Here is a 14947-nt window from a genome sequence, read left to right on the forward strand (position 1 = left end):
AGATGTATTATAAAATTTCAAAAGATAAAAGATAAGAAAACAAAAAAGAATCAGATCACCATCAGACTTACTAACAATAAGTATTAGTAGGAAACAAGGAAGGAAGGATATCAAAAGGTGTAGAGAACATTGTTTTATAGTTTTGTTCCCAGCCAACCTGGAAAATCACATCTTGTATGAGAACCAAATAAAGGTATTTCAGATAATCTAACCAACAAAATTTTAGATTCTCTATGTCCTTTTATGAAAAGTCATTTGAGCATATATTCCAGCTCCCCCCACCAAAAAAAAAAAAAAAGGAAGGGAAGGAAAAGAAAACCAAGGAAGACAAAGACATGATATCCAGAAAACATTCAAATTCATCTGTGAATCTGCCTAGAGAGGAGTAGCATCCTATCCCAGAATCAAATTTTTGTGGAGGCTGAAAATACAATCATTCCACATTATAAGGTGAAAACAAAGGATATCCACAAAGGAAATCTGTTGTATCAAACACAAATGGGATGATTAATTCCTTTTTGTCATCTATTGATGTGATAGATTGCATTAATTCATTTTTGTTTTTTTGTTTTTTTAAATATTTGTTTATTTATTTTGGAGGGGTGGAAAGAGCGCACGAGCGGGAGAGGGAGAGAGAATCTCAAGCAGACTCCGCTCTGAGCATAGAGCCCGATGTGGGGCTTGATCTCATGACCCTGAAATCATGACCTGAGCAGAAACCAAGAGTCGGATGCTTAACCAACTGTGCCACCCAGGCACCCCGCATTAATTCATTTTTGAATGTTGAACTGATCTAGGCCACATTTTAATAACTAGTTTGAATAAGACAAGAAAAACAAATGATAATTATTGTGCCAATATACCTTATAGCAAAAAGAAAAATAAATGTCAGTAAAGAGATCTTTAATCTTTTTTTGCTAAAGAAGTTCATTTTATGTGAGCAGGTTTTATCATTTTAAATACAAAGGAGAAAAGAAGAGTGATATAATTTGCTATGATTCTAGCTTCATTGTGGCTTGTATGCTTTCCTTCTGCAGATGGAAGGACAGGTGATTTTCAGGTCTTCAGTAAGTGGGTCCTGAGGTTTAGGTAAAATAGTTATTGGTTACAAGTATAGGACTTCTGGAACCTTAGTGGTATTTGACAACACTTTGTAAACATATACTGCATAAATCATAGAAATTCATAATAGAATAGAGCTAATAACCTTCAGTTAGGACTTTTGAGTTGGTCTCTTTCTTCCTTCAGTCTCTGGTTCCTCAGGATCTTCGAAAATTTTGTAGGTAGAACTCTAACTCTAGTGGCTCTGTTTTAATTTCATAAGCTTTCATAGCCAAATGATGCTTTTTCATAACATCTATAAACTTTACGATAAAATTCCCAGACCCAGGCCATACTTTCCTGTTTCCTAGACTATTATTTCCAAAACAGTGTTTAAAGGAACACTATTATCCTGTTGGATCAGTGAGGTACCATTGTATACCTACCAGAATGGCTAAAATTATAAAGGCTAATACTACTAAGTATTGGTGAGGATCTGGAGCTACAGAAACTCTCACATACTGCTCATAGGAATGTAGATTAGTACAATCACTTTGAAAAACAGTTTGGTATTATCAACTAAAGCTGAACCTAAATGTAGCCTGTGAGCCAATGAGTTCTACTCTTAAGTATATACATGATAGAGATGTGTGCATATGTATAAGAATGTATAATACTAGAGTACCCAACATCATTGAAAACTGTTCAAAGGAATAGAATCACAACCTCCATCAATAGGAGAATGGATAAAAGAATTATGATATATTCTTAATCCATAATATTGTACACAGATGAAAATGAAGGAACTAAAACTACTCCCTGAAACATGATGAATTTCACAAATATAACACTGAGCAGAAAGAAGGCAGACACATGTAAATAAGACACTGTGATTATTCTTATTAAATTTAAAAACTGGTAAAATGAATTTTAATACTAGAAGTTAGATTAGTGGATCATCTTGAGATAAGGTAGTCTTTGGCAAGAATAGGTTGAGAATGGGGCTGATCTGGGAGCTCGTATAATTTTATTTCTTCACCTGGGTGGAGGTAACACAAGGATTCATTTCATGATCATTAATTGAGTCCAACATTTATGTTTAGGACATTTGTTTTGTATGTGGGTTATACTGTTTTTTTTTTAAAAGGCACATTAAGGGTTTAACAGTTCTCACTTCTCATGGGAGGAAGGGAATGAAGGATGAAATCTATGGAAATTTCAGAGTTTGCTCTGTATATATTTCTGTTCTGTTTGAACCTTGGGCAATTATATGTGTGTGCATTATTAGTGTAATTTTAAAAACATTTAAGATATTAAAAAGACACTAAATGTACACCTTCATGCCATTTACATTTATCCCTCAGTTCCCTTTTGAGTCTAGAATGGATCCTTTCTGCTGTTTGAAGGGATTCTGGAACCTGCCTTCTTCTAGAAGGCCTCATTCATGCTTATGTTCAACTTCCGGTGCTTTTATCTTTAGTCACCTTCGTAGCAAAGCTACCTACTACTGTGCTTGCATTTATTTTTGTTATTATTAAGTAAACATAATTCACATTATGTTCTCTGTACCTTTATATTTCTATAGTCCATTTTAGATCTTAATCTTCTGCTGATAAATACTGACACTAACTCATGTTTGCCAGTGTGTCATATATAAGGTGTTGTAAATTATTAAAAGGAATATGGTCTTCTTCTGATACAAGATAATGCAATACTTTTACATTCATAATGTCTTTTTTTTTTACTTTATAACATCTCTAAAAGTTGAGAAGTATAGATATTTTTCACATTTTTTTAAAGATTTTTAATTAATTTATTTATTTGAGAGAGAGAGAAACAGCATGAGAAGGGAGAGGGAGAAGCAGGCTTCCCGCTGAGCTGGGAGCCCCATGCAGGACTCGATCCCAGAACTCCGGGATCATGACCTGAGCCGAAGGCAGTCGCTTAACCAACTGAGCCACCAAGGCACCCCACTTTTCACATTTTTAAGGTGGTAAAAATTGGTACAGAAAAGCAAAATTACATGGTGGTAAAAATCAGTCTAAAAAACAAGATAATTGTCAATTTAAAGTCTACTCAGTAGACAAAGTGATTTTATATCAAGGACTCAAATATCTCAGATACAGTAACTGTCTAAATATTACGCATAAGGTATCCTTTGATTTAGTAATATTAAAATATTTTACTCTTATTATAAAAGAGTAAAAAATATTCCATTTTCAAGTGGTTTCCAATGTAGATTCCCCTCCATGTTGTTGCTATACAACTATGTAATTGCAATTTTCAGAAGGTATGTTGGCCACTATGCCAAAAGTTGCTATTCCCTCAGTTTGGAATGTCTGTCATTGCCCTTCCCATCCACATTTCATTCCAGCATGTGGCCAACTGCTATTTATTCTTAAAGACTCAGCTAAGATAATGAACTTGATATCTTGTCCTCCTTGCTCCATAAATGATTTACAAACCCTCATCTGCATTCTTCAGAATATATGGGTAGCATTATGTTATTTGGTTATATTTTGTCATATTGTATAGTAGTATTTTTCATACTGCATTGTAAATGTTGGCTTATCTGTTTCCAGTCATCCTCTTCAACACTCTTATAAAAGACTATGAGGTCCTTGAGAGCAAGCATTTACCTTTTTACATCCATTTCTTTATTAATATAATGCCTGGCACATAGCACGTGCTCAATAAATATCTGCTATGCATAGGATGGTATTGTGTTACTATGCATACCTTCGTGTACTAATTACCTCTTCTATTCAGAAAGCCAGTAATGAGGAAAGCCTTGTCATTTAATACCAGAATTAGAATAAGATTTTACTTATTTTACTTTGCTTTTAAAAGGTAAGCAAATTTATTCCACCTCACTAATAGTGTAAAACTGTGGTAATCTATACCTAAGTGCAAGGTATCAACTTGATTATAACTTTTCGGTATTATCTTTCATACTATTGATCAAATTATTGGAAGTGAGAATGTGTCATCCATTCAAATGACTAAATACTCTTAGATGCTTGCAAATGCCCATTGTTTACCATGGGGTTTCGTTAGGAAAAGACAGATGTGAAGCAGATAAGGCCAGATACTGGAGATAGACTTTTCTGCTTCTCTCAGGAAAGATCACTGGATAATTACCCATATGCACACACACTCTCCACTCTAGGGCTTTGTGACTAAGCAACAGGCTTTTTTTTTCTACACAAACTTTGTTAGTGTGACACTGTCAGACTATCAGATCAGCTACGCTAAAGGGAAAAATGCAGTGTTGTTTTTTCCATGAGCTCTTAGCATCTAGTACTAATTACAAGCAAGCACTTAGAAAATTCATTTATACAATCTCTCATTCTGTCTTCTAAAATTTGGCGCATGCAAGTAACTATGTCCAAATCTATACATGATTAAGTCAATATGGGAAGAATTAAAATTTTAATTTGGTAGGCTCTCTTTCATTTTTGAAAATATTTACTTGACCATACATTAAATTTTTACTGTTTAACATTTTTTATTGTTACCTCAATAAAATAGAAAACTAAAAATAGGAAACTGTGCTTAGACAATGTATCTTTTAAGTCTAGAGAGTGTAACTTTCTGAAAAGCTTTGTTTTATGGAAGCCTATAAAAACGTTATTTTATGAAATCTTTTATTTAGATTATCAATTTTAAAAGAGGAATTTAGCCCAAAAAATCCCTCACAGTTTGTATGTTCATTTTATTAGTGGAGGAAAGAAATCAAAGGAATTATTTTTTAATCAGTTTAATCAGAATTAAATAATATATTCATATTTCAGAAAATTTAAGTTGTTTACAAAGGTAAATAGGCTAATGCAACTTTCCAATGTGCTGTGGACAGGAAGAGTAGTTGTTAAGAAAAGTATGAAGATGGGAGATGGGTGGGAGAGATTGGGAGATGCTAATGAAGAAAAATCTAGAAAAGAAGCAAGACATTCCAACTAATAGACGGCCAGCAGGAAAGGCAGATAGAAACATAGAATGTTACTGTTGTAGACCTGAGAAAGGTAATGGTATGCATGAGCTGATGAAAATGGAGATAGACAAGGGGCGCCTGGGTGACTCAGTTGTTGGGCGACTGCCTTCAGCTCAGGTCATGATCCCGGGGTCCTGGGATTGAGCCCCACATCGGGCTCCCTGCTCGGCGGGGAGCCTTCTTCTCCCTCTCCCACTCCCCCTGCTTGTGTTCCCTCTCTTGTTGTGTCTCTCTCTGTCAAATAAATAAATAAAATCGTTTAAAAAAAGAAAGTGGAGATAGACAAAAGAATTTGGATTTGAAAGATATTACAGAGTTTATGTTGTATACATGAATTTCAATCCATGTTCAGGTGTGTGAAAAATAATAATGTTGATCATTTCAACTTCAGTGATTACCAGGGCACCTCTACCCATCATATCAAAGTTCCAGAGTCTTGCATGGGACTGGGGCATGAAGGTGGAAGTGAGGGGTTCAATCTTTGGTCATATATTTGCATAGGTTGCAATAATTCAGTTATTCAGTAACTATTATTGAGTGTCTGCTGTTTGTAAGGAACTGCTTTTGGTGCTTGGAACATGTCAGTGAACAAAACAAAGATCCCTGCCTTTATGAAGCTTGTTTTTAGGGGTGGAGAAGATAGAGACAATAAATGATAATCATAATAAATTAATTATATAATATGTTAGGAGATGATTAGTACTGAGTAAAGAAATAATTAAAATGTAGTGAAAGGGATTAGAATACTCGATGGGGTAGGAGGTTGTAATTTTAAGTTGGATGATCATACAGAAGGGTTTATTAAGATGATAACATTTAAGCAATGGCTTGTGTCTTTGGCAAATTTTGTCAAAATATTTTATGAAGCTGGAAATCTAGGTGCCTGGGTTACATCTTTTGGAAATAAAAGTCAGCCATTCCACTTTAAAGTCTTATCCCTCTCCAGGCTGATACTAGAGAAGAGGGCCCAAATTCCTCTTTCTCAATTACCTACTGCTCTCAATCTACACATCATTTCAAGGGATCTCTGTTGAAACCTCTCATTTTCAGTTGCTTCTCTAAATCTGTCTTCATTCTTTCAAACACTAGCCTCCTGGTTCCTTCACACTGTGCTTTTATAACCTGCTATTTTCTATTAAGTTTTCCAGCTTCAGTAGTTGTGACAAGTTTGGGGTGCATTTGCTGTAAACCTTGTGTGCTTTCTCAGAGTCCCTTGCAACTCTCCTTTCTCTTACTTGATATCTAACTAGACCATGTTTCCCTCCTTTGGACTTGAAACAAACACTATAATATTCAAGTTAGGGGAATCTACTTTACTGAGTGGCTGCTGAGTGAATAGATGATGCAACCCAGAAATGCAGGTAGTTAGCTTTCCATGGCATCAGCCTTGACCAAAAGTGGTAAGTCCAATTGAGTTGAGTGTCCACAACCTGGGCATGCAAGAAATACCACATTTCCATGCCTTCTATGAACATATTTTATTTTGACTTTGGTGCTCCATCCCACTGTAGTGATAAGAAATTCAAACTGTTATTTTTAGGATTTGTTGTCTCCCTCCCCCATCACACAGAAATGAAGTCTTCAAGGTCTTACCCAATGCCATTCATCTTCTATTTAATCAGTTTGCTTCTTAGGTTTTCATTGATTTGTCTATCTGAACTTTAACTTCTCTGATACTTTGGTACAAAATACATGACCATAAATATTAAATTGCTCATTTTTAGTGGGCACGGTGACTGGTATTGTGTTAAGTGCTTCACATGTATTATTTTCATTTAATCCTCATAACTCTATGTGGTAAGTGTAGGTGTTGCCTTCATTTTAATTTTAAAGATGTAGAAATTGAGGCTCCAAGAGGTCAAGTAACTTGACCAAGATTACACAGCTAGTAAATTTGGAATAGAATGTCAAAGTTACAGCGTTGACTTTTTTTTTTTTTTTTTTGGAGAGAGAGAGAGACAGAGAGAGAGACAGAGAGAGAGTGTGCGTGTGCAGGGAAGGGAGGGGCAGAGGGAGAGGGAGAGAATCCTAAACAGGCTCCACACCAGCAAAAAGCCTGAAGCAGGGCTCCATCTCATCATCCTGAGATCATGACCTTAGGCAAAATCAAGAGTCAGATGCTTAACCAACTGAGCCACCCCAGGTGCCCCTGAGCTTTGACTCTTATAGTAAAGGATTTGGAAGAAGAACTGGTTTGCTCTCTTTTTGCATTTATTATGTATAAGCATGTATTATAATTGTTAAATATCTAAATCACCTAGTAAATTTTAAGTTTCATGGAAGCATAAATATCTCACTTATCTTTGTAATCTCTAAATTTTCTAATGTTGTCTCCTGTACACAACAGTTTATGTTTTAAATTATGGAAATGAGTGGGACAAAATCATAAATTACAATCAGATATCTCTGAAGAAATGATTATTTCTTTGACAACAAAATAGGTAATGCATTTTGTCATGCTGCAGCATTTCTCATCTGAGACCTAATTAAGGACCTTGGAAAAAAAGTTGTAAAATTAAAAACCACAGACAACAGGAGTGCTCATATCAGAAATTTTTAATTGCTAAGTATGGAGACAGATTTAAAAATGGAGGATACAGAGTTTACGTATAATGATTCTCAAGGTTGACCCAAATGAAAAGGGTAGCACACACAATTGTTAACAGAGTACAAATCCTGTAGGGAAATGTTAATTATGCTAATAGTGTTTAAGCCTGGAGAACAGAAAGACAAAGAAGTAACTTTAAGCATACAAAGTTTGGTTCTGTGGAGAGAAACTGTAATTTACCATAGATCTACTCAATTGTATGGATAGATCCCAACAATTCTTAATCTCCCCTTTGATAGCTAACACTAAGTATGTTTTAAAATTTTTTGGAGGACAACTGCATACCTATTTTTCTTGCAATAGGTTATGTCTAGCAACACTAGCTGTTGTTGTTTTTTTTAAATCTCTATCTGGAAAATAATAGTAACTTTACTTCCCTTGCAAAGTGTTCCTCCAGGTAGAGACATTAATTTTACCCAAATTGGCAATATGTAGTCTTCTAGAAAAATCTTTCCTTCTGTTAATCAGCAAGACAGGTGGCGCTGGCTTTGCTCCCTGTTGCTATGGGTCACTGCACACCTGGATCCGATTGTTCAGTCTCAAGAAGAGCAGGTGGGATGAGGGTGGGCTGTCCTGCGGGACATAAATGGACTTAGCACAGTGCTTTGCTCCTGTGCCAGGCAGCCTTGCTGAGTGGGTGGGTGGGCACGGCTCTGGGAGGCTCAGGAGGGAGCCAAATAGGAGGACTGATAATGCAAACACAGACTTTAGATTCTAAAATAATTCCTGGCAGTAAGTAGGGCTTGGAAGCCACTTAACACAGTAGTTAAATGCTGGTTAACACCAAGGCAGGTGCTCTGCCTAGGCTGGACAATTGTAAGCACTTGGATAAATATTAGTTGTTGATTTATTCTCACTGTTTTAAGAGTGTCAGTTTCCCAGCCTTCAGGTAGATACTACTAATTTACGCCATCTAGCCTATTTATTTATTTATTTATTTATTTATTTATGCAGGTTTAAGAACACAGCAGAGGAAGTAGCAGCATGTTAAAGCAAGACTGTGGGTCACTTGATCTGGGTAGGTTTGTAAACATAAATAATAATGAATGTAGAGCCAGATTATCTCTATCTCTTAGGAATGGAAACATCAAGATAAGAATCATGTCATTCATCTGTGCTATTTGATTATTATAATAGATCAAAGACATGTTCAGGGTGTTTTATGTAAAGAATATAATATGTAATATCACTGTTAAAGAGTACCTTGAGAGAGGGAACCTCACCTTCGAAGCTTAAGGAATTATTTGCAACAGTAATTTTGATGTTTTAGGAATACCGAATATGCCACTCATTCTCCTTGATGGTGGAACACGAGTAAGAATAAAACCTGGCCTTGACCTCAAGGAGCTTGCAGACAAGGGAGGGAGACTGACAGCACAGCAGTTTTAACATCACACACATCTGAAGATGGAGGTATCCACAAGTGCTAGGGACATCTGACTGGAATTGCTGTTCAGAGAAAAATCATTCCTTTTTTTTATGTTAAATAGGAATGGCTTCAAAAATGGGATAGCAGGCTTTAAAATGTGTAAATGTCCTGAAGTCAGTCACCTTACACAGAATGATCTCTGTGAAGTGTATTAACGGGTGCTTCTAGAAAACTCTGTCAAAGGAAATCATGGACTATATTGCCACCATGTGCATTTTAGAGGTCTGTGGATTGTAAGTGACAGAACCCCTGTTTAAAAGAACTCAAGACAAAAGGGACAATAACAAGGTCATGAACTAAAAATTGTAGGAGTTAGAGGTGCTGTGGGCACATCTAGGTCCATGTCCTGAAATGATGGTATCTGGAATCTTTCCCTCCATCTTTGACTCAGTTTCTTCTATGCTGCCTTTCTTCTTAGACAGGCTGTCTGCACATGGTGTACTCCTGCAGGTCCTACCTTATAACCAACCAGATTCATGAATAGTGAGAATGAATTACCAGGAGCACCAGCGAAAATCTCAGGATCAGCCCTGAGATCATCTGTAAGTGTAGTAATTTTTCTGGTCTTACCTCTTTCACAGGATTGTTGGCAAGATAAATAGAAGGACAGTATGGTTTTTAAACTGTCAACTACTATATTTCTTCACAAACTTTATTTTTCAAACACCTGTTTTTACTCAACTTTATGTAAAGATTTCTTTCCACTGTATTATTTCTTCCTCTTATATGCACATAGAAAACATTAGAAAAATCAACATCTAATGTGATAATTCAGCTTCCTATACTATCAAGAAAACTAAGATTTGGATTTTTCATACCCCTCTAAATTCCTCTAGACTCTTCCAATGGCTTTTTATTGCTTCTTTGTTAATTCCCCAAAAGTTAGTCCTACTTATTCCATTGTTTGGAAGCCTTTGAAATGAGATGAATATTCTATTGGTAGCTAGGTGGCTACTAAAAGACCTGAACAAATTATATGCAACAACTTCCATTCAGGAGTTTTAGAAATAAGTATGTTTATATACATAATGACACTGTAAATACTAGACCGTCAATATGTTTACAGAATACTCATAGCCAAAATATACATTGAACAGCCAAGGTTCACAACATATAATATCAAAGACAGCTGCATTTTTATCTTCAATTTATTTAAAGATTTTATTTATTTATTTTGAGAGAGAGAGCATGCAATTAAGAGAGCACAAGCATGGGGAACAGCAGAGGGAGAGGGAGAAGCAGACTCCCCACTGAGCAGGGAGCCTGATGTGAAGCTTTATCTCAGGACCCTGCAATCATGACCTGAGCTGAAGGCAGATGCTTAACTGACTTACTTAGCCACCCAGGTGCCCCATCTTCAATGTTTTTAAAAAAGATATAGAGTGGAAGAATTTCTTCCTCTGTTCATGGTTCAAATCTTGGACATGCTCAATAATTTTTTTGGTCACTTTTAAGTAATTTAAAATCTTGTAGTGTCATTTTGTAATGAACATATTCTCAATTCACTATGTGTATCTAGATCCACTTTGAACTTGATTTAAACTTAAAACTTTCCCCTTCTCTGGTGGAAACAGGAATGCAGTCCTTTTTCCCCTCCTCTTCAGCATGCCATATTTTTTTAAAATAATTTTTTAGTGTTATGTTAATCACCATACATTACATCATTAGTTTTTGATGTAGTGTTCCATGATTCATTGTTTGTGCATAACACCCAGTGCTCCATGCAGAACGTGCCCTCTTTAATACCCATCACCAGGCTAACCCATCCCCCCACCCCCCTCCCCTCTAGAACCCTCAGTTTGTTTTTCAGAGTCCATCGTCTCTCATGGTTTGTCTCCCCCTCTGACTTACTCCCCTTCATTCTTCCCCTCCTGCTATCTTCTTCTTCTTTTTTTTTTCTTAACATATGTTGCATTATTTGTTTCAGAAGTACAGATCCGTGATTCATCAGTCTTGTACAATTCACAGTGCTCACCATAGCACATACCCTCCCCAATGTCTATCACCCAGCCACCCCATCCCTCCCACCCCCCACCACTCCAGCAACCCTCAGTTTGTTTCCTGATATTAAGAATTCCTCATATCAGTGAGGTCATATGATACATGTCTTTCTCTGATTGACTTATTTCACTCACCATAACACCCTCCAGTTCCATCCACGTTGTTGCAAATGGCAAGATCTCATTCCTTTTGATGGCTGCATAATATTCCATTGTGTATATATACCACATCTTCTTTATCCATTCATCTGTCGATGGACATCTTGGCTTTTTCCACAATTTGGCTATTGTGGACATTTCAGCATGCCACTCTTTGATTAAAGATGGGAGAGATGGAAAGTGGAAGGAAAGTTCTTACTTGGCTGATAAGGCTGTAAGACAGCTTCAACATCTCATCATCTCAGGAATTGCCAAAAGGTTAGAGGTGGTTCCTTCTTTCAAGAGTGATTCTTGATCTCAAATATTTGAGAATATTTGACTACCCTTCCCTTCACAAGGACAAAGCATGTTTCTTCCCCTGGAAAATGCTGCTTCCTTGACTCCTGTTTATTTGGTGACTCACTTCATGCAGATTATTTGTCCATATCTCATTGCTTTTTCAGGTGAGCAATTGAAAAGGTTTAAAACTGATTCTACATTAACTGTCTCTACCATGTGGAAACTCTTACTTTTTTTTTCTAACAATTTCTGTAGATAGGCTCCAATTCCAGTGCAGAAACCACTTTTCATGCTTTGCAAGAACAACATTTGCAAAGCAGCATTTTAGATTTTTCTGTGCACTATGCCTGATTAAACGCTGGGGACTTGTATCAAGCTTCTTGGTTGATTATGTTGAAATGCCTGTAACTATGCTTGAGGTGAATTTGGGGTTGCCTCCATCTTTCTCTCTTGCTAGAGGGTGTTTTAGAAACTAATCAGTAGGAGTTTCAAAGATAATTTTCTTCAAAAATCCCCTGTAATTTCCACAGACCAAATTTTGTTTCCTTGAGGTATAAGGTTGTAAGAGTCGTGAAACTTCATTCAGATATGGATGTCTGGCACCTTCTTTGGAATATAGCATTGCATTTATTTCTTCAGTTGAAATTTCCAATTTAAACATTTTGATTCACCTACTCTGTTTAATCCACATCCATTTCATCTCCAAATCCTTTGTATTGAGCTGTTGTATCTGTATAAAGCCTCAGCGTTTCACTTATTTTCCAATATCTTCATAATCCACCAAACTTTTCACCAGCAAAATTGATTAGACACTCCAATAATTCTGTCCTTGTTGTGTTCTTCTGTTTGCAGAGTGTTCTTGTAAATTAATTGTCCTAGCATTGTTTATATCATCACTGACAAGCGGCATGACATAAAGGATAACTGCCAATAATGCAGTTCACTTTTTTAAGATGGAGTAGCATGAGCAATTTTTTTTCACTAATTAGAAATTTGTCCTACAAATTCCTGGACTTCTAGCAATGACTTTAAGAACAAATAAAGATTAAGGAAGTATATTTTACTTCTTAAACTACTTGATAGTTTTTAGTAATTGAGTGGTAAAGAGTATTAAACAAAAAGTAGATAAACTCACCAGGAAAAGACAGCCATACTCATAAAGCAGAGTTCTCATCTCCAAAAGTCCCACCTCCAAACCCCAGAGTTTGACAGAACTAAAAGCATACAGTCAGTTAAGTCAATTAAGTTCTTGATCACCCCTAATAAGCTAGACAGAAAAGATCTTCCAGAAAAAAGTCTGTTCCAATTATGATGGGTTGGTGACATGGAGAGAGACTAATGATTCAAGTTGTAGACAAACTCCAATTATACACATACAAACACACACACACAATCTTAAGTAGAGAGAAATATTAAATACCTTCTAGAAACCTGAGTCCTACAATTCTATGTGTTACTACAGAATAGCAAGCTAGCTGCTAATAAAGAAAGCATTGAAAGACTTCATTTTATAAGTCATAAACTTGGGGGAAATAAATGAGGTGACAAAGCAAGGTTGTCTGGCATGTCTTTTTCACAAGTTGAAGGCATTACATGTAGATAATGTCTATTGGACAGTCTTCATTCCATTTTGAATATGGAGGTCGATTGAACGAAGCATAGATGACATTTTCCTTAAAGCTTAATTCACAGGCTGTGTCCTAAGCATTAGCAAAAGCAAAGCCCAGTGCATGGTAAAAGCAAATAAAATGAGATTTCCATTTAATAAACCAAATTTGTAATTGAGTACAAGAATTTCAAGTGCTATAACTGAAACTACTTTCTGAGAGCTATCACATATCTGATAATGTTTTCCCAGAGCACTTGCAAATAAAAAGGTTTCTCTAATATTGTGCTATTCCATTTATATGTTTTACACAGATTTAAGTCAATCACATTAATAATCAATATCATTTGGAAAGAAAAGATGTTTGGTAAGCCAGCCTGAATTTATGATTTATTTTTATGTAGGGTCCTTAGCTGGCTATAAAAAAGACTGTCCAGTTTTCTTTTGCCTGCCAAGAAACAGGCATTTTAGAAGCGGTGATGTAAAACTCAGTCAGGATTATTTGGCTCTAAGTGAGAGAACATGCATAATTGGCTTAAGCAAAAAGACTTTATGGCTCAGAGAATTGGAAAGTCCAGAAGGTGCTATGACTTGAGGCAAGCCTGTACCCAGGGGATCAAATGAAATTGCCTGGGCCCAATCTCTGTTCCAGTTCTCTCCTTTTCTTTTTCCACTGTTGGCTTTAGGTTATAGTCTCCTCTTTTATGCCAAGATGGCCTCCAGGAGCTCCAGATTTACATCCAAACAACTCTAGTCCGGTTAATAAGGAAGTGTCCCTCTCTTCAAACAGTTCCAAAACTTTGATATTTCAATCCACTGGCTCTGATTGATATTCATGTCCAATCTTGAGCCAGGCTTGGTGTCCAGAAGAATACAGGATCTTTACAAAGTCTAAGTACCAAAAATTTGGGCAGGAAAGATCTCTACAGAAAAATTGGGGTGCAGACATAAGAAGATGAGGTGATATGTGCAGAGTGGCAGGTACAGCAAGTATCCCTTATAGAGTTTTCTACTGTTGGTCAGTCTAGGAAGAGGATGGTGAAGACATCCTGAAGACAGGGTGTCTTGTGGTGACATCTAAAAGCCACTAAAATTACATTCCCTGGAAATAGTTCTATGAAAGATGATATCTTGCAGGGAATATGTTTGTGGCAGTTGAAGACCCAAATAAGGGACAGTCCCTCTCCCTAGCCCAAATTCAGGTAAATTTTTAGCCACATTCTATTACAGTTAAGCAATATCTTCCTACGTCTTGCTGTACCTCTGATTAAAAGCAATAAAAACATATTCGTATGTAGAAATTGCAATTCTTAGGGTGTTTCCCCATTTGTCATTTCATCTGAAATATTCCCCTGGGAGTTTTCGTTTTATTAGCTAAATTAAATTTGCTTTGCATAATAACAAAGTGATATATAGAGAGCCGAAGAGAATGATCACTATAATGTTTTAGTTTGAAAATTTATTCTAAGCAGCCAGATGCTAAATTTTTCTTTTTCAGATGCAATTTTATTAAAACCAATCCACCTCATCCTAAAGCTAAAGTTAGACTTTATTATATCCAAGACCAAAACTGTATATTTAACTCTATTGACCATTCTGTTTTCTTTTGTTTTTGTAAGGTTTAACTTATTTTCCAAGCATATTGAGATATTTTGAGGTCTAGTTTGTCATGTAGTAAACTCATAATCTCTGCATTCTCCTCTCCCTGTCCCTCTAACATCTCATCTTTTAAGACTTGGATTAAAATGAAGCTTCAGTGATTTGTTCATCTTATGCCACAGTCCTCTCTGCTCAGGGCTTCTACACATCCCCAATGCCAGACGTGGGTGGCATG

The sequence above is a fragment of the Zalophus californianus genome, chromosome 3, assembly GCF_009762305.2.
Source record: "Zalophus californianus isolate mZalCal1 chromosome 3, mZalCal1.pri.v2, whole genome shotgun sequence".
NCBI lineage: Eukaryota > Metazoa > Chordata > Mammalia > Carnivora > Otariidae > Zalophus > Zalophus californianus.